This window comes from Macaca nemestrina, chromosome 4 (genome assembly GCF_043159975.1).
Source record: "Macaca nemestrina isolate mMacNem1 chromosome 4, mMacNem.hap1, whole genome shotgun sequence".
Lineage (NCBI taxonomy): Eukaryota > Metazoa > Chordata > Mammalia > Primates > Cercopithecidae > Macaca > Macaca nemestrina.
The window spans coordinates 35,467,915-35,490,805 of record NC_092128.1 but is presented as its reverse complement, the minus strand read 5'-3'; the positions used below and the strand labels follow the sequence as shown (position 1 = coordinate 35,490,805).

General features: G+C 36.9%; 1 protein-coding gene across 4 annotated transcripts in view; it reads left to right on the top strand.

Annotated features, from left to right (window-relative positions):
• LOC105475051 (ankyrin repeat and SOCS box containing 15) overlaps positions 1 to 22,891 on the top strand; it is a 76,888-nt gene that overhangs the window by 14,081 nt on the left and 39,916 nt on the right. Inside the window, exon 1 of one of the 4 annotated variants that reach the window (XM_011730029.3) lies at positions 22,530 to 22,550. The exons of the other annotated variants lie outside the window; for them this stretch is intronic. The gene's annotated coding sequence lies outside the window, so the exon portion shown is untranslated. Of the gene's footprint in view, positions 1 to 22,529; positions 22,551 to 22,891 lie in introns of those variants that run through there. 4 annotated transcript variants of the gene reach the window in all.

Below are 22,891 nucleotides of genomic sequence, written 5' to 3'. Positions count from 1 at the left end.
TTGTTACATGGATATTGTATAATGCTGGGGTTTTGGCTTCTATTGTTTCACCTTTGCTCCTCTCGCTCCCTCCTTCCTCCCTTTTGGTGTCCCCGGCGTCTATTGTATCCATCTTTATGTCCACATCTATCATTGCTTAGCTCCCACAAATATGCAGTATTTGATTTTATATTTCTGTATTAATTCACTTAGGATAATGGCCTTCAGTTGTGTCCATGTTGCTGCAAAGGACATGATTTCATTCTTTTTATGGCTGTGTAGTATTCTATGGTGTATATGTACTACATTTTCTTTGTAAGTGTAATTGGGAAAATTTTAGATAAAAATACGTTCTTAGTTATAGTTAAAAATAAGGATCTTAGATTTACATTTTCAATGAATAACTATTGTTAAATTTCTGTTTTGCTATGTACTCACTGTAGAGGTTACAATAGTTATATGTTTGTTCTATGAATTCTTTTGTATTACCAGTTCACTTCCATGCAAAGTAAACTCTCTCTAAATAGTCTCAAAAATACCACGAAGAGTTGTTCTGATTTCTTTTCTCCTTGCTCTCTACCTGACTGTAGCCTGAGGGCTTAATAGATAATTGCAGTCAAAATGAAAGTTAAAAATTAACTTAGAACAAGTTTGCAACATGCCTGGTACCTTGGGATTTGCAAATCTGTAACTTCTTCTGCTCCTGGGAGTTGAGTTAAATATGGCGAATCACACTAATTCAATTACTCACTAGGTCTTTGTTAGAAAAAAATCTATTATGCTGTAGAATGCATTGTGGGTTTGGCTTAAGGCTCCCAGCTTATCATTATTCAGTATTATGAAATTCCTATTTAGACATTTAGTTTAAGTGAGAACATAAAGCATATAATAAAACTGCAGGTTTCTCTTGCCATTGTTTAGGTCCCTAGGTTTTCAATTTAATTCTTATTTATTGAATGGCCGCATTGTGTAAAGCCTGTTACACCTCCTGTCCTCAAAAAGGTTACAATAAATCCTGATGTAACAAAAATACATAAATAATTACTGTGTAAGGCAAACAAAATAAATATGACAGGGAAATAAAAGAGGAAAAGAAATGGGCAGGATTAGAAAAATTGATGAAGATGGAGAAGGACGGTCTAAATTGGGTCTTAAAGGAGCCGAAAGATTTCTACTGAAGGAAATGGGGGAGGGGCAAGAAAGGGCATTTGGAAGTACAAGATGAACGAGAACCCGGAGAATGTGTCTTGCCTGTTCAGAGAGCAAACAGGAGTTATGCTAAGGTGGCAGGTGAAGTCCGCAGGTGCATGGCAGGCCGTTCTCTGTTGTAGTGCTTTTTAAATTTTTGGCTTTGCTTGTTAAGTTTTTGGTATGAGTTGCTTGAGTCAGTGAGTGAAGCAGTCATCGCAATCAAACTCGCTAGACACCGGAGAGGCTTTGAGCTTGCCTCTGCTGTGAGCCACTTGAGCAAAAACTGCTCGGGGTAGTTATGTGACCTCTGGCAATTTTACTTAACCCCCTAAGCCTTACTTCTTCCTTGAAAAATGGTCAGAATAATATGACACCTACTTTGCAGGAATGCTGTGAGGTTAAATGAGATAAAGTATATAAAAAAAGCCAGAACTGCATCATATAGCACCCTTGTGCAGTTTGGAAAATTTTGATCATCTCTCCAAGTGAATGCAACCCTTCTCTAGGGCACCTAGATGGGTAAGTGGAGATGGAGATGGTTTCCAGTCTCCCCATTCCCTTACCCAAGCAACCTTGTGCAGGATACAACCTGCACAACTGTACCTGGAAGCCCTGAAACAGGGCTTAGAGAAATGCTTAGGTATAACAAAATCTCAATAAATATGGCCATCATAATTATTATACCGCAAACCACTAAAAAAACGCAGTGTTGAAGCTTGGTCGGAGACCTTTCGGTTAAGTCTATTATGAAAAGAGACCAATATTAACAATACACACCTAAGTCTCAGAAAAGAGTTCAAAATACAGAACTGGAAACCAAACCAACAGGTGTCCATTCCTGTGACTCTCCTTCCACTAGATGGTGCTGACTTTCTTCAGCTTGTTGCAGTGGAACTGTCTTCCATTTAAAAATGGCTTCTCTTCACTGATAATTCAGGTGGTATCTGTCTCCCACCAACCTCCTTCAGCTCTTTGCAGAGGAGGAGATGTTTCTCTGAGAGAATGTTGCTCAGGGCATGAACACCGTTCAGAGGAGGCGATACTAGATAGTAGAAGGGTATGGGAGATCTGTAAGCCACTAAGGAGAAACTCCTTTAACTTCGTAACACTTTGAGTTCAAAACCAGTCTATCGTCAATAATTAATTTATCAAACAACAGCATCATTTTACTATTTGCTCATCTTGGGCATTGTTAGAGTACGGCAGTGAAAACAGAACACGATCATTCAAGTGTGCACTTATTAAAGAAAAAGAATTTTCCAGATACCTAGACTCCATGCCAGAGGAAGGGGATCCCACTCAACTTCAGTCCTAAGGCCACATTTTTGTTATTTCTAACTTCATCTTTTTTGATGTGTCATGCTCTAAAGACCTTGTGAGCTTTGCTACATATTAGGTTTCTGAAAAGTATTTTGGTTAAACTGATATACATCAAATTGTGAGGAGAATTTGCTGCTTAAGAAATGATTTGCTCAGAGCGTGAACACCACTCAGAGGAAATGATTCTTACTAGATAATAGGACTGTAAAATTCTACTGGAAGTAGGTTGTAAATTTTAGTATATGTGCTGCCGAAGCGAGCACAGTAGGTTGTAAAATGAAAATTTTCTTTTATCACTGTTTAAGTCCAGCTATGAATATGTCACATATGTTTGTATATTTTCTCCCTTTTTGTCACTCCCAAGTCTGTCAAGTTTTGAGGAAAAGACATGAAACTTCAAGAGTACTTTTCAAAAGACTTCTGCAAACCATTTAAAACTGTACAAATGAACTTTTTAGATAAGCAAATGGATTGACTAGCAATCTGAAAAGAGCTTTTTAGCTGCACCAGCCCTGAATTCTGGGGCAGAAATTGTGTACTGTTGCTCCATATCCATTTGTGAATAGAGAACATCTTTTATTAATTTAGATGAAAATCTCCATCTATGTTGTAATGGTAAAATATCTGCAAAACAAGGAAAGGGAGGAGAGATTGCTGAAACTGATCATGATCTTTTCCTACCTAAAATGTTCCTGTGGCTTCTTCTTGTCCCCTGCAGTGGTTCTCAGGTCCAGACCACTTTGAGAGACAGGTTCAACCCACAGTATGTGAAGGTAACATCCCTGTGGAAGGAAGGATGTGTGACACTGGGAGATGGAGGGTGAGGGGGGAGGTTGTATTACAATATCCAAAGGGAGTGAGTGTTTCAGAATGTTAAGGCTCCACAGATGACCTTCAGAGATTCTGATGAATAATACCACTACCCTAGTGCACCCCAAAGAGAAAGCCTTTTCTCATTGCCACGACCTGGAGGAAGAAATAAAACAAAGCCCCAAATTCTTTACTTCAGTATATAGTTCAGTATATGCATGTATCCTACATATTCTAACTCTTACCTAAAGCTCCTGCTCATAGTCTGTAGGTTCCTCAATGCATTCTGTGACCAGCAAGAGTAAATGATCAGCATTCCCCCCAGATACGCCACTTTCCCTCAGATCTGTGTGTATTTTCTTGCCTGGAATGCCTCTCCCTATATACATTATCTCAAAAACTCCTTCTTATCCTTCAAGTCTCAGCTCAAACCTTTATATCATCTAAGGCATACTCTTGGTCCCCTCCTAGAAGCTAAGCATCACCTTTTTTTAGTCATCTATTCATCCCCTCCGCTGATTGAGAGTAAGAACTGCCTTTTTTAACATTATTATTGTACCAGGCACACAGTAGCTAATAAATACATGCTTGGCAAATAAATGAATGCAGTATTATTCAAAGAGGAATATGCCTCATTTAGGATGCTCAGAAATGATAACTTAGTAGCATGAAAGAAACTAGTGTAAATCTTGTTTTAAAAGTTAATCTACTAGCCTCTATTTTAAAATTTAATTTTTATAGCAGGCAAAGAGATGGCAAGCATCACAAATATTTTAGCGGAACTTGAAACTTTAAAATTATAGAATGTTCAGATGAGAGAATATAAAATGATATCATTGTAGAACTAGGTGCAATGGCTCACTCCTGTCATACAAGCTACTTGAGAGCTGAGGCAGGAGGATTGCTTGAGGCCAGAAGTTCAAGATCAGCTGGGGCAATTATAGCAATAGTATCTCTAAAAAAAGATAGATAGATAGATAAATAAATAAATAAAAGACAGCACTGTAGATTCTAAAATTGAACAGGAAATCAGAGCTATTTTGGGGCCTAATTTCGATATATATTCAATGAGGAGATATCATGGGAAGTGGGAACTAAGGAGAAACTGGAATTGATGACCATGAAGTGTAGCAAATTTCTAAACTCCTCCAAAAGTCTTCTCTGACAGTGGGTAATACACTCTTTACCTTAATGACTTGCTCATCTAGTGTTTGATGATTCTCTAAGAAAATGCAGTGAAACGAGTTTTAAATTCTACTTCAATTTCTGTGATATGACATTCTCTTCATTCTAAAGTAGTTACTAGAATAAACTCCTAAAAAACCTGATTTTGATAAATCAATAACCCTTAGTCATAAAATAAGTAAAATGAGCCTTAGTCATAAAATAGTCAAAATGAGCAGAGAAAGATTTTTTCAGACAGATGGCACGGGAAAAGGAGTAACATTCGCAGACTTAGGAAAGTGTATGTGGGTCTTGTGATCCTTAAGCATAAGAACACTGTCTCTTTTCCCCATAACATCTTCATCATATACTGAGAAGCAAAGCAGAGGGGGGACAAGATGGAAAACCAGGAAAGGAAGTCTAGCCAGTTAGTGAGATGATTCCACAATAAAAAACCAAACGTAAATGTTGACAAATCCAATGGTCAGTTCTCTGTCCTCATCTTACCTGACTTAGCAGCAGAATTTGATACAGTCGATCACTCCTTTCAGCTGTAAATATTTTTCTTCCCTTGGCTTGTATTCTGTCTCATAGCTCTGGTTAGCCCTAGAGTTCATCCCTTGAACATCTCTATTTTTATATCTGCATGTACTGCTTTGGTGAGATCTTTTAGCCACATGGTTTTAAGTATCACTAATTTATTTCTTCAGCTCAGACTTTTCTTCTAAACTTGGACCATATTAACCTACCTACTTAACCTTTCTTGTTAGACTTTGATAGGTATCTCACATTTTACATGATCCAAAACTGAGCTCCAGGAGGATTACTTAAGCCCAGGTAATCAAGGCTGCAGTAAGCTATGATCGTGCCACTGCACTCAGCCTGGATGACACAGAAAGCCCTTGTCCAAAAAAAAAGTAAGAGAAAAAGAAAGAAGTTTTAATGTCCTGATGCACAGAAATTAGAGTATCTGAGGGAGGGAGCCAGGCATCAGTGGTTTCTAAAGCTCCCCAGGTGATTCCAATGCAAGCCAAACCTAAGAACAACTGCTCTATAGAAGTCACACTTAGAGTTTGCATACTAACATCTTGTTCTAAATGTTTCTTAGTAGAATCTATCTTTTCCCCCCATAACAGATTAGTGAAATATATATATAAGGTTTTCAACCACTCAACATGACAGCATTTTGTACAGAATGCAAGAAAATCAACCTAAAATCATTAGAACAAATAAGAATTCTAAAAGGCAGCTGAATAAAAATAAATATACAAAGAGTGTTCGCTTTTGATGTGCCAGAATAACCAATTCAAATATACCAGGGGAAACAATTCTATTCACAAAGAAATAAAAATCACAAACTATTGAGGAATAAATATGTCAGGAATATTCAAGGCTTCGGTAAAACTATGAAACTTTACATTTGTTCAAAAGAAAAGTTTTGAATAAATTAAGACATATTTTCCTGGGTGAGTGAGAGTGAATATTTTAAATATGTAAAAATATTGAACATATTTGTCAAAATATGTTCATTCTTCCCAAAGGAATCTTTTCTTAGTGTACTTCCAGTCACAATTCCATTTTGACTAGATGATTCTAAGAGTCACCTGAAAGAAACAATGAGTGAAATCAAAATATTTTTAAAAGGAAAATTACGAGGAAAGATCTTCCCTCCCAAATAAAAATAATGTGACCCCAGTAAAGGAAAAGACCAATATATGTATGTGTTAGCATTTCCCTGACTCTGTTATTCAGTTGTAAAGTATAATTATCTGAACAAAGAATTCAAATAATCTTGCATTTGAATTTTGTACCAATTCGCCTCTTAGAAATTTATTTTTAAATTTCTGAAAATTGAAAAAAAATGTTGTTTCTTAAAAATAAACTGTTTAACTGTTAAATTGTTAAAGAAACAAGCAAATTTATCCAAGCAGAGAGAAAACTTCCTCCCCCTATTCCCTAAACCTCAATTTAGGACACACTAGGATAAAATTGACACATTACACGTAGGAATTCATACGTAATATTGCTGGATTAACATCAGCCCCCTCTGACCTGGATTTCTTACCTATGTTTATGCTTTACATTTTTCCAGCTTTATTGAGGTATAATTAATAAATAAAACTTGTATATACTTAATGTTGCAATGTGATTGTTTGATATACTTACACATTGTGAAATGATTACCACAACCAAGCTAATTGATATATCCATCACCTTACGTAGTTACTATTTGTGTGTGTGTGTGTGTGTGTGTGTGTGTGTGTGTGTGTGTGTATGGTGAGAACAATTAAGCAAACTCTCTTAGCAAACTTTAAGTATACTATAAATTATCGTTAACTATAGTTATAATGCTGTACATTAGATCTCTAAAACTTATTCATCTTAAAACTGAAACTCTGTTTCTATGAGTTCAACATTTTTAGATTCCACATATAAGAGATATCATGCAGTATTTGTCTTTCTGTTACTGGCTTATTTCACCTACTGTAAGGTCCTCCAGTTTCATTCATGTTGTTACGAATACCAGAATTTCTTTTTTCTTAAGGTTGAATAATCTTCCATGATAAATATATATTACAATTTCTTTATCCATTCATCCACTTATGGACATTTAGGTTAATTCCATCTCTTGCCTATTCTGAATAATGCCACAATGAACATGGAAGTGCAAATGTCTTTGAGATACTGATTTCAATTCCTTTAGAGATGTACTAAGAGGTGGGGTTGCTAGATCATATAGTAGATTTATTTGAAATTTTTTGAGGAACCACCATACTGTTTTCCATAATGACTATACCAATTTACTTTCCTACCAAGAATGTACAAGATGTTTTATTTCTCTGCTTCATCATGAACACTTGTTATCTTTTGACTTTTTGACAACAGCCTTCCTAACAGGTGTGAAGCGATGTCTCATTGTGGTTTTCATTTGCATTTCCCTAAGGATTAATGATGTTGAGGACCTTTTCATTCCTGTTGGACACTTGTATATCTTCTTTAGAAAAATGTCTATTCAGATCCTTTGCCTGTTTTTAAATTAGGTTATTTGTTTTTTCTGTATTGAGTTGTATAAGTTTGTTATATATTTTGGGTGTACGGTTTATAAATATTTTCTTCCTTATGTTGCCTTTTCTTTTGTTGATTGTTTCCTTTGCGTGCAGAAACTTTAAAAATTTGATTTGGTTGTACTTGTTTATTTTTGCTTTTATTGCCTGTCCTTTTGGTGTCATATTCAAAAAATTATTGCCAAGTACATTGTCAAGTATGTCCCCCCCCAGCCAACCCTGTTTTTCTTCTAGTAGTTTTACAGTTTCAAGTCTTAAGTTTGTCTTTATTTTGAGTTAATTTTTGTATATGGTGTAAGATAAGGGTTAATTTCATTCTTTTATATGTGGATATCCAGTTTTCCCAACATGATTTATTGAAAAGACTATCGTTTCCTCATTGCGCATTTTTTGTGCTTTTGTCAAAGATCAGTTGATTATACATTTATGGGTTTATTTTTAGGCTCTGTGTTCTCTTTTGATTTGTCTGTTTTTATGAAAATACTATATTGTTTTGATTACTATATCTTTGTCTTTGTATTATAATTTGAAATCTTTGTATTATAATTTGAATTGTATTATAATTTGATGCTTTCAGCTTTACTCTTAAGATTGATTTAGCCATTTAAGGTCTTTTTTGGTTCCATACAAATTTCAAGATTTTCCCCCATTTCTGTGAAAAACATAATTGGAATTTTGGTAAGACTTGGATGGAATCTGTAGATCACTTTGTAGTGTGAACATTTTAACAATGTTAATTCTTCCAAATTCCATTTATTTGTGTCTTCTTTCAATGTCTTTCATCATTGTTTTATGTTTTTCAGTATACTCACCTTTCACCTCCTTGGTTAAATTTACTCCCAAGTATTTTATTTTTGTAGCTATTGTATGTAGGGTTTTATTAAAATTTATTTTTCTGATACTTCATTGTCAGTGTATAGAAATACTACTAATTTTTGTAGGTTAATTTTGTATCCTCCAACTTTACTGTATTTGTTTATTAGTTCCAAGAGTTCTTTGGTGAAGTCTTTGAGGGGTTTTTTTTTTTTTCTTATATATATATATATATATATATACATGGTATTATGTCATCTGCAGAGACAATTTAACGTCTTCCTTTTCTATTTGGATGCCTTTTATTTCTTTCTCTTTCCCAGTTGCTCTGGCTAGAACCTCCAGTACTATACTGAATAGAAGTGGCGAGAGAAGGCTTCCTTGTCTTTTTCCAGTTCCTAAAGAAAAGCTCTCAGCTTTTCACCTGTATGTTCACTGTAAGCTTGCCAAATATGACCTTTATTGTGTTGGGGTACATTCCTTCTACACCTAATTAGCTGAGAGTTTTTAATATTAAAAAAAGTTGATATTTGTCAAATACTTTTTCTGCATCAGTTGAAATGATCATGATTTTTATCCTTTATTCTGTTAATGTGGTGTATCATATTGATTGATTTACTTATGTTAAATTATCCTTGCATCCCAGAGATAAATGCCACTTGAGCATGATACATAATCCTTTTAATGCATTACTGAATTTGGTTTACTAGTATTTTGTTGAAGATTTTTGCATCTGTGTTCATCAGGGACATTGCCCTGTAATTTTCTTTCTTATGGTGTCCTTGTCTGGCTTTGGTATTAGGAAAATGCTGGCCTTGTAAAATGAGTTTGGGAGTATTCCCTCCTCTTCAACTTTTTGCAAGAGTTCGAGCAGAATTGGTATTAATTCTTTAAGTGTTTGTAAAAATTCAAACGTGAAGCCACTAGGTTTGGGTTTCTCTTTGTAGGGAGATTTTTGATTACTGATTTAATTTTCTTTCTCATTTTGGTCTATTCAGATTTTCTGTTTCTTCATAGTTCAGTCTTGGTAGGTTGTAGGTTTCTAGCATTTATCTATTCCTTCTGGGTTATACAGTTTGTTAGTGTTCAATTGTTCATAGCAGTTTCTTATAATATTTTGTATTTCTGTATTTTTAAATCTGTGATTTTATTCATTTCGTTTCAATCTTCTCTCTTTTTTTCTTAGTTAGGCCAGCTAAAGTTTTATTAATTTTATCTTTTCAAAAAGACAACTTTTGATCTTTTCTATTGTTTGTCTTATCTCTATTTCATTTATTTTTGCTATGATTTCCTTCCTTCTTTCCCTTCTTCCTCCCTTCTTTCTTTTTTTCCCTTCCTTCCTTCCTTCCTTCCTTCCTTCCTTCCTTCCTTCCTTCCTTCCTTCCTTCCTTCCTTCCTTCCTTTCTTTCTTTCTTTCTTTCTTTCTTTCTTTCTTTCTTTCTTTCTTTCTTTCTTTCTTTCTTTCTTTCTTTCTTTCTTCCTACTAACTTTGGGGTTATTTTGTTTTTCTTTTTCTAGTTGTTTGAGGCACAAAGTTAGGCTATTTATTTGAGATTTTTTTTTTTCATAACATAGGTGTTTACAGCTATGCTCTTCCCTTTTAGAATTGCTTTTGCTACATCTTGCAGTTTGGGTTTGTTGTATGTCCATTTTTGTTGGTCTCAAGAGTTTTTAAATTCCCCTTTTGATTTCATTTTTGACCCACTGGTTTTTCAAGAGTGTGTTTAATCTTCACATGTTTTTTAATTTTCCATTTTTCTTTCTATTATTGGTTTCTTGTTCCATATCATTGTGGTTGGAAAAGATAATTGATATGAATTCAATCTAATTAAATTTCTTAAGGTTTCTTTAGGGCCTAACATGATCTATCCTGGAGAATGTTCTATGTCCGTTGATAATGTGTATATTTCTATGTAATGTTCTGCATATGTCTGTTAGGTTCATTTAGTCTAAAGTTCAATATTTCCTTGCTGGTTTTTCTGTCTAAATAATCTTTTCATTGTTGAAAGTAGGGTATTGAAGTCCCCTACTATTACTGTCTACTTCTCCCTTCAGAGCTCTTAATATTTGCTTTCTGTGTTTAGATGCTCAGATGTTGGGTGCATACATAATTACAATTGTTATATTTTTTGATAAATTTAACCACTTCATCACTATATAATGAACTTCATCTCTTTTATTATTATTATTATTATTATTATTATACTTTAAGTTCTAGGGTACATGTGCACAACGTGGAGGTTTGTTACATAGGTATACATGTGCCATGGTGCTGCGCTGCACCCATCAACTCGTATTTACATTAGATATTTCTCCTAATGTTATCCCTCCCCCAGCCCCCACCCTCCAACAGCCCCTGGTGTGTGATGTTCCCCTCCCTGTGTCCATGTGTTCTCATTGTTCAGCTCTCACTTATGAGTGAGAACATGCAGTGTTTGGTTTTCTGTCCTTGTGGTATTTTGCTAAGAATGGTGGTATCCAGCTTCATCTATGTCCTTGCAAAGCACAGGAGCGCATCCTTTTTCATGGCTGCACAGTATTCCATGGTGTATATGTGGCACATTTTCTTTATCCAGTCTATTTTTGATGGACATTTGGGTTGGTTCCAAGTCTTTGCTATTGTGAATAGTGCCTGAATAAACATATGTGTGCATGTCTCTTTAAAGTAGCATGATTTATTATCATTTGGGTATATACCCAGTAATGGGATTGCTGGGTCAAATGGTATTTCTAGTACTGGATCCTTGAAAAATCGCCACACTGTCTTTCACAGTGGTTGAACTAATTTACACTCCCACCAACAGTGTAAAAGCGTTCCTATTTCTCCACATCCTCTCCAGCATCTGTTGTTTCCTGACTTTTTAATGATTGCCATTCTAACTGGTGTGAGATGGTATCTCATTGTGGTTTTGATTTGCATTTCTCTGATGAACAGTGATGATGAGCATTTTTTCATATGTGTGTTGACTGCATAAATGTCTTCTTTTGAGAAGTGTCTGTTTATATCCTTTGTCCACTTTTTGATGGGGTTGTTTGATTTTTTTTTTTTTTGTAATTTTGTTTAAGTTCTTTGTAGATTCTGGATATTAGGCCTTTGTGAGATGGATAAGTTGCAAAAATTTTCTCCCATTCTGTAGGTTGCCTGCTACTCTGATGATAGTTTCTTTTGCTGTGCAGAAGCTCTTTAGTTTAATTAGATCCCATTTGTCAATTTTGGCTTTTGTTGCCATTGCTTTTGGTGTTTTAGTCATGAAGTCTTTGCCCATGCCTATGTCCTGAATGGTATTGCCTAGGTTTTCTTCTAGGGTGTTTATGATTTTAGGTCTTACATTTAGGTCTTTAATCCATCTTGAGTTAATTTTTGTGTAAGGTGTAAGGAAGAGATCCTGTTTCAGCTTTCTACATATGGCTAGCCAGTTTTCCCAGCACCATTTATTAAATAGGAAATCCTTTCTCCATTTCTCGTTTTTGTCAGGTTTGTCAAAGATCAGATGGTTGTCGATGTGTGGTGTAATTTTTGAGGGCTCTGTTCTGTTCCATTGGTCTATATATCTGTTTTGGTACCAGTACCATGCTGTTTTGGTTACTGTAGCCTTGTAGTATAGTTTGAAGTCAGGTAGCATGATGCCTACAACTTTGTACTATTAGCTTAGGATTGTCTTGGCTATGCGGGTTCTTGTTTGGTTCCATATGAAAATTAAAGTAGGTTTTTCCAATTCTGTGAAGAAAATCAGTAGTAGTTTGATGCAGATGGCATTGAAACTATAAATTACCTTGGACAGTCTGACCATTTTCACGATATCGATTCTTCCTAGACATGAGCATGGAATGTTCTTCCATTCGTTTGTGTCCTCTTTTATTTCATGGAGCAGTGGTTTGTAGTTCTCCTTGAAGAGGTCCTTCACATCCACTGTATATTGGATTCCTACGTATTTTATTCTCTTTGTAGTAGTTTTGAATGGGAGTTCACTCATGATTTGGCTCTCTGTTTGTCTGTTATTGGTGTATAGGAATGTTTGTGATTTTTGCACATTGATTTTGTATCCTGAGACTTTGCTGAAGTTGCTTATCAGCTTAAGGAGATTTTGGGCTGAGCCAATGGGATTTTCTAAATATACAATTATGTCTCTGCAAATAGAGACAATTTGACTTCCTCTTTTCCTAATTGAATACCCTATATTTCTTGCTCTTGCCTGATTGCCCTAGCCAGAACTTCCAATACTATGTTGAATAGGAGTGGTGAGAGAGGTTATCCTTGTCTGTGGTGGTTTTCAAAGGGAATGCTTCCGGTTTTTGCCCATTTACTAAGATACTGGATGTGGGTTTGTCATAAATAGCTTTAATTATTTTGAGATACATTCCATCAATACTTAGTTTATTGAGAGTTTTAACATGAAAGGCTGTTGAAGTTTGTCAAAGACCTTTTCTGCATTTATTGAGATAATCATGTGGTTTTTGTCGTTCGTTCTGTTTATGTGATGGATTACGTTTATTGGTTTGCATGTGATGAACCAGCCTTGCATCCCAGGGATGAAACCAGCTTTATCGTGGTGGATATGCTTTTTGATGTGCTGCTGGATTTGGTTTGCCAGTATTTTATTGAGGATTTTTGCATCAATATTCATCAGGGATATTGGCCTAAAATTATCTTTTTATGTTGTCTCTCTGCCAGGCTTTGGTATCAGGATGATGCTGACCTCATAAAATGAGTAAGGGAAGACTCCCTCTTTTCCTATTGATTGGAATGGTTTCAGAAGGAATGATACCAGCTTTTCTTTGTACCTCTGGTAGAATTTGGCTTTGAATCCATCTGGTCCCAGACTTTTTTTGGTTGGTAGGCTATTAATTTTTTCCTCAATTTCAGGACCTGTTATTGGTCCATTCAGATATTCAACTTCTTCCTGGTTTAGTCTTGGGAGGGTGTATGTTTCCAGGAATTTATCCATTTCTTCTAGACTTTCTAGTTTATTTGCATAGAGGTGTTTACAGTATTCTCATAGCAGTTTGATTTTCTGTGGGATCAGTGGTGATATCCCCTTTATCATTTTTTATTGCATCTATTTGATACTTTTTTCTTCTTTATTAGTCTTGCTAGTGGTCTATCTATTTTGTTGATCTTTTCAAAAAACCATGTCCTGAATTCACTGATTTTTTGAAGGGTTTTTTTTGTCTCTGTCTCCTTCAGTTCTGCTCTGATCTTAGTTATTTCTTGTCTTCTGCTAGCTTTTGAATTTGTTTGCTCTTGCTTCTCTAGTTCTTTTAATTGTGATGTTAGGGTGATGATTTTAGATCTTTCCTTCTTTCTCTTGTGGGCCTTTAGTGCTATAAATTTCCCTCTACACACTGCTTTAAATGTATCCCAGAGATTCTGGTACATTGTATCTTTGTTCTCATTAGTTTCAAAGAACATCTTTATTTCTGCCTTCATTTTGTCATTTACCCAGTAGTCATTCAGGAGCAGGTTGTTCAGTTTCCATGTGGTTGTGTGGTTGGGAGTGTTTCTTAATTGTTATTTCTAATTTGATTGCACTGTGGTCTGAGAGACAGTTTGTTGTGATTTCTGTTCTTGTACATTGGCTGAGGAGTAGTACTTCAACTATGTGGTTAGTTTTAGAATAAGTGCAATGTGGTGCTGTGAAGAATGTATATTCTGTTGATTTGGGGTGGAGAGTTCTGTAGATGTCTATTAGATCTGCTTGGTCCAGAGCTGAGTTCAAGTCCTGGATATCCTAGTTAATTTTCTGTCTTGTTGATCTGTCCAGTATTGACAGTGGAGTGTAAAAGTCTCCCATTATTATTGTGTGGGAGTCTAAGTCTCTTTGTAGGTCTCTAAGGACTTACTTTATGAATCTGGGTGCTCCTGTTTTGGGTGCATATATATTTAAGATAGTTAGCTCTTCTTGTTGAATTGATCCCTTTACCATTATGTAATGGTATTCTTTGTCTCATTTGATCTTTGTTGATGTAAAGTTTGTTTTATCAGAGACCAGGATTGTAGCCCCTGCTCTTTTTTTTTTTTTTTTTTTTTTTTTTTTTTTTTTTGCTTTCTATTTGCTTGGCAGATTTTACTGCATCCCTTTAGTTTGAGCCTATGTGTGTCTTTGCATGTGAGATGGGTCTCTTGAATGCAGCACGCTAGTGGGTCTTTACTCTTTATCCAATTTGCCAGTCTGTGTCTTTTAATTGGGGCATTTAGCCTGTTTACATTTAAGATCAATATTGTTATGTGTGAGTTTGATCCTGTCATTATGACGCTAACTGGTTATTTTCCCCATTAATTGATGCAGTTGCTTCATAGTGTCAAAGGTCTTTACAATTTGGCATGTTTTTGCAGTGGCTGGTACTGGTTATTCTGTCCCATGTTTAGTGCTTCCTTCAGGAACTCTTGTAAGGCAGGCCTGGTGGTGACAAAATCTCTCAGCATTTGTTTGTCTGTAAAGGATTTTATTTCTCCTTCACTTATGAAGCTTAATTTGGCCAGATGTGAAATCTGGGTTGAAAATTCTTTTCTTTAAGAATGTTGAATATTGGCCCCCACTTTCTTCTGGCTTGTAGGATTTCTGCAGAGGGATCCACTGTTAGTCTCTTGCGCTCGCCTTTGTGGGTAACAAGACCTTTCTCTCTGGCTGCCCTTAACATTTCTTCCTTCATTTCAACCTTGGTGAATCTGAACAGTTATATGTCTTGGGGTTGCTCTTCTTGAGGACTATCTTTGTGGTGTTCTCTGTATTTCCTGAATTTGAATGTTGGCCTGCCTTGCTAGGTTGGGGAAGTTCTCCTGGATAATATCCTGAAGAGTGTTTTCTAACTTGGTTCCATTATCCCTGTCACTTTCAGGTACACCAATCAAATGTAGATTTGGTCTTTTCACATAGTCCCATATTGCTTGGAGGCTTTGTTTGTTTCTTTTCACTCTTTTTTCTCTAATATTGTCTTCTCACTTTATTTCATTAATTTGATCTTCAATCACTGATAACCTTTCTTCCACTTGATCGAATCAGCTCCTGAAACTTGTTTATGCTTCATGCAGTTCTCATGCTGTGGTTTTCTGCTCCATCAGGTCATTTAAGCTCTTCCTTACACTGCTTACTCTAGTTAGAAATTCCTCTAACCTTTTTTCAAGGTTTTTAGCTTCCTTGCGATGGGTTAGAATGTGTTCCTTTAGCTTGGAGAAGTTTGTTATTACCGACCTTCTGAGGCCTACTTCTGTCAACTCGTCAAACTCATTCTCCATCCAGTTTTGTTCCCTTGCTGGTGAGGAGTTGTGTTCCTTTGGAGGAGAAGAGGCATTCTGTTTTTTGGAATTTTCAGCCTTTCTTCTCTGGTTTCTCCCTATCTTTGTGGTTTTATCTACCTTTGGTCTTTGATGTTGGTGACCTATGTATGGGGTTTTGGTGTGGATGTCCTTTTTATTGATGTTGTTGCTATTCCTTTCTGTTTGTTAGTTTTCCTTCAAACAGACAGGTCCCTCAGCTGCAGGTCTGTTGGAGTTTGCTGGAGGTCCACTCCAGACCTGTTTGCCTGGATGTCACCAGCAGAGGCTGAAGAACAGCAAGTATTGCTGCCTGATCCATCCTCTGGAAGCTTTGTCTCAGAGGGGCACCTGCCTGTATGAGGTGTCTCTCGGCCCCTACTGGGAAGGTCTCCTAGTCAGGCTACATGGGGGTCAGGGACCCACTTGAGGAGGCAGTCTGTCCATTATCAGATCTCGAACACCATGCTGGGAGAACCACTGCTCTCTTCAGAGCTGTCAGGCAGGGACATTTAAGTCTGCAGAAGCTGTCTGCTGCCTTTTGTTCAGATATGCCCTGCCCCCAGAGGTGGAATCAAGCGAGGCAGTAGGCCTTGCTGAGCTGCAGTGGGCTTTGTCCAGTTTGAGCTTCCCTGCTGCTTTGTTTACAGTGTGAGCATAGAACCGCCTATTCAAGCCTCAGCAATGGCAGACGCCCCTCCCCCCGCCAAGCTCCAGCATCCCAGGTCATTCTCAGACTGCTGCGCTCCCAGCGAGCAAGGTTCCATGGGAGTGGGACCCACCGATCCAGGCATAGGAGGGAATCTCCTGGTCTGCTGATTGTGAAGACTGTGGGAAAGGTGCAGTATTTGGACAGGAGTGTACCATTCCTCCAGGTACAGATACTCTTGGCTTCCCTTGGCTAGGAAAGGAAAATCCCCTGACCCCTTGTGCTTCCTGGGTGAGGCAATGCCCCGCCTGGCTTGGCTCACCCTCCATGGGCTGCACCCACTGCCCAACCAGTCCCAATGAGATGAATCAGGTATCTCAGTTAGAAATGCAGAAATCACCCATCTTCTGCGTTGATCTCGCTGGGAGCTGTAGACCGGAGCTCTTCCTATTTGGCCCTCTTGTAAGCAACTGTGACCTTCATCTCTTATTACAGTTTTTATTTAAGGCTAGTTTTTTTTCTGACATATATTTAGCTATCCCTGCTCTCTTTTGGTTTCTGTTTGCATAGTGCATCTTTTTCTATCCTTTCACTTTCAGCTTGTGTGTTCCTTTTTTTTTTTTTTTTTTGAGACCGAGTCTTGCTCTGTCACCCAGGCTGGAGTGCAGTGGTGCAATCTCGGCTCACTGCAAGCTCCGCCTCCTGGGTTCACGCCATTCTCCTGCCTCAGCCTCCCGAGTAGCTGGGACTACAGGCGCCCACCACCACGCCTGGCTAATTTTTTGTATTTTTGGTAGAGACAGGGTTTCACTGTGTTAGCCAGGATGGTCTCTATCTCCTGACCTTGTGATCCACCCACCTTGGCCTCCCAAAGTGCTGGGATTACAGGCATAAGCCACCACACCTGGCCCAGCCTGTGTGTTCTTAAAGGTAAAGTGAGTCTTTTGCAGGCAGCATATAGATTGATCTTGTTCTTTAAAATCTGTTCAGCCATTCCATCTTTTGATTGGAGAATTGAGTGCACATATGTTTAAAATAATCATTAATTAGTGAGGACTTGTTGCCATTTTGTTAATTGTTTCTGTTCTGTAGTTTTTCTTGTTCCTTTCTTCTGCTTTTACTGTCTCCCTTTGTGATTTGATAGTTTTCTATAGTGGTATGCTTTGATTTCTTCCTCTCACTCTTCTATGTATCTACTACAACTTTTTGCTTTGTGGTTACCATGAGGTTTACATAAAACATCTTATAGCAATCTTTTAAAGCTAGCCGATGTCAACCTAATTTCAATCACGTAGAAAACTCTACACTTTTACTCCACCACATTTTAAGTTTTGATGGCACAATTTACTTCTTGTTTTACTGTGGTATCCATTAACAAATTATTTTAGTTATATTTTTAATTATTTTGTCTTTTAACCTTTGTGCTAGAATTAAGGGTGATCTATACACCAACATTTCAGTATATGAATAGAATATTCTGAATTTGATTATATACTTACCTTCACCAGTGAGTTTTGCATTTTCACAAGTTTTCATGTTAGTAATTAATGTCCTTTTATTTCATCTTGAAGAACTCCTTTTAACATTTTTTTGTGAGGCATATCTGGTGGTAATAAATTACCTCAGCTTTTGTTTGTCTGAGAAAATCTTTACCGCTCCTTCATATATAAATCATGACTTTGCTGGGTAAAGTAAAGTAATCTTGGTTGACAGAGTTCCCCACCTCTGAACACTTTGAATATATTAACCCACTTTCTCCTCATCTGCAACGGTTCTGCTAAGAAATCTACTGATAGTCTAATGTACATTCCCTTGTGTGTAATATATCTCTTTTCTCTTGCTGTTTTCAAAATCCTCCCTTTGACTTTGATTTTTCACAATTTGAATATAATATGTCCCAGTGAATTCCACTTCGTATTGAGTCTATCTGTGAACTTTTGAGTTTCGTGTACCTGGATGTCAATATCTCTCTCAGGATTGGGACATTTTCAGCTCATATTTCTTTAAATAAACTTTTTCCCCTTTTGTCTCTTTCTTCTCCTTTTCTAAAATGCCCTAATGTTTACATTATTTATGTTGATCGTATCGCATAAATCCTCAAAGCTTTACTTATTTCTTTCATCTTTCACTGTGTAATTTCAAATGACCTGTTTTTGAATTCACAGATTATTTCTTCTGCTTAATCAACTCTGATGTTGAAGTTTTCTATTGCATTTTTCACATATGTATTGAATTCTTTAGCAACAGAATTTGTTTTATATTATTTCTATATCTTTGTTGAATTTCTCATTTTGTGCACATATTCTTTTCCTTATTTCACTGAATTTTTTTATCTGTGTTTTCTTGTAGCTCACTGAGCATTCATTCTTAAAACAATTATTTGGATTATTTGTCAGGCAATTTGTAAATCTGGTTTTTAGCTATTACTGGAAAAGTATTGGGTTCCTTTGGGTAGTGTCATGTTTCCTTAACTTTTCATGTTTCTTGAAGTCTTGTGTTGTTTCCACATTTGAAAAATTATCTTTCTTCAAGTTTTACTGACAGTCTTTGAGAGAAAAATTCAATCACAAGCCTGTTTGACTAGAGATTCTGAGACTCTCTCAGGTCTTCTTTGTGGATTTGCCTACCCACTTGTTTCCTCTTGGGAGTAGGGGAGGAGTCTCAAAATCATATACTTTCTTTCAATCTTGCAAAGTCAGGCCAGATTTTGAGAGTCTCCCATTTCTTTGCTCTAGGGCAGTGCCCTGAAATGCTCAAGTTTATGTTCCTTTTCCCAATCTAGCAGGGTCAAATAAGCTGACTGTGTTGCTCACAACTGTGTGCAAAAGCTCACACTCGTGAATCTGGTGTGCCAGACATCTATGTAGGGGAGGTGGGGCATGTGAGACATTGCAGACACTTGTTGACTAGTTGAGGGAGTCCCTAAAGGCAAGATGTCCTAAGTAGCTTGTGGACAGGTCTCCTGAAAGAGTCCACAAGGTGGTTAATAGGACACACAGTTCTTTATTGAGTTTCAGTTCCTGATTTCTATAAATCCCCAACCTTCTTCACTGCTCCCAGCCTCTCCTAGCCACTTAGCCATGCTGATTTCTTCAGTTTTATGGGTGGGATGAGAGAAAGGTAGGCCTCTTGGTAGCATCCTGCACAGCTGGAGAAGCCAGTTGCTCACTCACTATGCTTTCACTTTATCTCATGGGAGGAATTATGGCTGAAGAAATCTCTTTTGGCACTTTGTTGTGCTGCTTTGGGGGAAGGGGTAATATGTATAAAGTGTAACTATTCTTCTCATCCCTTCCAATGCTTCTATTCTTGTATTTTATGATCTAGTCATGTGCTGGTACTTCTTCACTGGACTCCTGGACTCCCACAAATGAAGGATTCTATCATCCACAGGTAGTTATCAAAATTGGTGCATCGTGGGAAGGTGACAGTAAAAATAGAAAACGTATTCCTCTGTCTTGCTGATGTTACTCAATGTCAGCCTCTTACACTTCAAACTGGTTTGACAAAGTGTACAAGTTGTGGATGGAGCCATTAAACAAGCAAGCTTAACCTCTTGGTGCTAAAGCTAGAAATTCAACTGTGAGAACGATACATCATGGCAACAGAAGAGATCTAAGCTGTTTTAACTGTAGTTAGGATGAAGGGAAGATAGAATTTGCTTTCCTAAACTCAATTGCAAACCAATGTTAAAGTGGCTGTTTGCCCTAAATGACGCTTATCACTGTTTAAAAAATGAGCCAGTTTATTAGTCCCTAACTCAAAATCATTCAATTCATGCTCCATTGTGTTTGTAATAAATCCCAAGCTTTTATCCATCGCCCACCTCCCATCCCTACCCTCCCTTGATGAGCTTCACTTTCATTTGTTCTCTAGTTGATCCCTTCACATGGCACATCCTTTTTGTCTCATGACAAAAAGTAAAGATTAAACTTACATTACATCTTCCTAAAAGTTTGTCCTCTATACCTTTCTGTGTCTGGTTATTCTTTGTGAAAGTTCTCAGCACAGATGTGTTCCCTCTCAGACTATCCTTTCTGAAGGAAGCCTCCCCACTTCAATGACCAACTGTTGTCATGCTTATTTTCTTCACAGAGTTTACCACAATTCATTTTCTTACTTATGTAACATTCACCTTACCAACTTAAATACAAACCTTTCAGTGACAGGAACTTGATATAGTTCGTTGGTATACCTAGTGCACAACATAATACCTGGCATTGTAGATGGTCAATATTTGTTAAATACTGCACTGGTGAGAATCCCACATTCATGTACTTCTCTGGGTCCTACCATTCTTGACTTTGTAAAATGCTGTTTAGCTAGTGAGCTAATTCACTATTATTTCCCACCCAAAGCCCTCTTGAAAGTATTTGTCTACACTGTGGGTGAATGGGGCATATCTTCAAGACTGGAAAATTACCCAGACATTCCAAGCTGCATAAAAACAGCTTAACCAAACCTCGAAACTCAACCTGATTTAATACTTTTTATATTACTGTGTACATAAAGGAAATGTAAAATTTTGCTTTATTTGAATGGTAATTCCATTTTAAATCTTAAAATCAAACTAACTCAAATATTTAGTAAATACTTTGGGAATATCCAGAATATTTTATCTCAGTACTTTTACTGTTCTACTAAAGATAAATCTAAATCTAGCATAAATCATCACAGTTTTTCTAGTTTCCCGAAGTAATTATTAAACTTACCTTTTATATTGAAAAAAACTTGGGGGGAGGCAAATCATGAGACCATTAGAAATTGTTTTAACATACACAAAGTGGTGGCTCAAATTTGAAATACAAAATATAAAGGCCTGTATCCACAAGAGGCAAGAGTGACATCTTTTAATCATAGAAAGGATGAATTTACATTGAAATATTTAGCCGGGTGCAGTGGCTCATACCTGTAATCCCAACACTTCGAGAGGTGGGCAGATTGCTTGAACTCAAGAGTTTGAAACCAGCTGGGACAACATGGTCAAACCCTGTCTCTACAAAAGAAATACAAAAAAAATTAGCCAGGTGTGGTGGCGCATGCCTGTAGTCCCAGCTGCTCGGGAGGCTGATGCAGGACAATTGCTTGAGCCTGGGAGGTGGAGGTTGCTGTGAATCAAGATCGTGCCAGTGCACTCCAGCCTAAGTTACAGAGGGAGACCCTGTCTCAAAATAATAATAATAATAATAATAATAATAATAAGGCAAAAAGAAAGAAAGGAAAGAAGGAAGGAAGGAAGGAAGGAAGGAAGGAAGGAAGGAAGGAAGAAAGAAAGAAAGAAAGAAAGAAAGAAAGAAAGAAAGAAAGAAAGAAAGAAAGAAAGAAAGAAAGAAAGAAAGAAAATTTTGAATTAGTATGGTAAGTTTTCTTCATTAAATTCATATAATTTCTTCTATAGTATGTACTATTAAAATGCTCTTTTTATAATCAAATATTAATTAAATGTCATTATGCATTAGCAGCTTCAATTAGAAATTGAAACAAAACACAAATGCATATGAAAAGATCAATTCTTTTCAGATAGAATAGAATACAATACTGAATTTTCAATAATTCAAAATTTACTTTGGTTGCCAATATAGAGCTTTATTATAAGTCCTGATTATAATTATGCTTGGTTTATATTAAATAAGGTACTAAGAATAGTGACAATCTCTTTGCCTTAGCACTATCAATCTGAGATATGTAAGAAGTCAGAATTATAAGAGACTAGAAGAAAAAGGAAGGTTCTTAAACAATAATCCTCCTTACACATGGTTTTACTTGTTACCCTAGTCAAAAAATATTAAATGGAAAATCCTAGCAGGAAACAATTCGTAAGTTTAAACTACATGCCATTCTGAGTAGTGTGATGAAATTCTGGGTCACCCTGCTCTGTTCTACTTGGATCATAAATCACCCCTTTGTTTAGCATATTCACTCTGCATGTGTCACCAGCCTATTTGAACATTTAGTGGTTTGCCTGATTGTCAGATCAATCATGATGGTATCACAGTGTTTGTGTTCAAGGAACCTTTATTATATTTAATGGTGGCCACAAGAATATTGATGCCGGTATGTTGTTATAATTGTTCTTCATTGTTAATATTGTTGCTAATTGCTTACTGTGCTTTATTTATAAATTAAACTTCAGCATAAGTATCTATGTATAGGAAAAAAAAACTAGCATACATAGAGTTCTGTATTCCTTGTGTTTTCAGGCACTCACCACTGTCGATCTTAGAGCGTATCTTCCACTGGCCGGGCGTGATGGCTTACGCCTGCAATCCCAGCACTTTGGGAGGCCAAGGCGGGCAGATCACTTGAGGTCAGAAGTTCAAGACCAGCTTGGCCAACATGGTGAAACCCCGTCCCTACTAAAAGTACAAAAATTAGTGAGACATGGTGGCACACACCTGTAATCCTAGCCATGTGGGAGGCTGAGGGAGGAGAATCGCTTGTACACAGGAGGCAGAGGTTGCAGTGAACTGAGATGGCACCACTGCACTCCAGCCTGGGCAACAGAGCGAGATTTCATCTGAAAAAAAAAATCCTTCACAGATATAGAGAAACTACCCTAGGTTGATGATCCATTAATGTAAAACCATTTTCTCTTTTCAAAGCTCGTGTGTTTGTGTGTGTGTGTGTTTGTGTGTGTGTGTCTTTGTT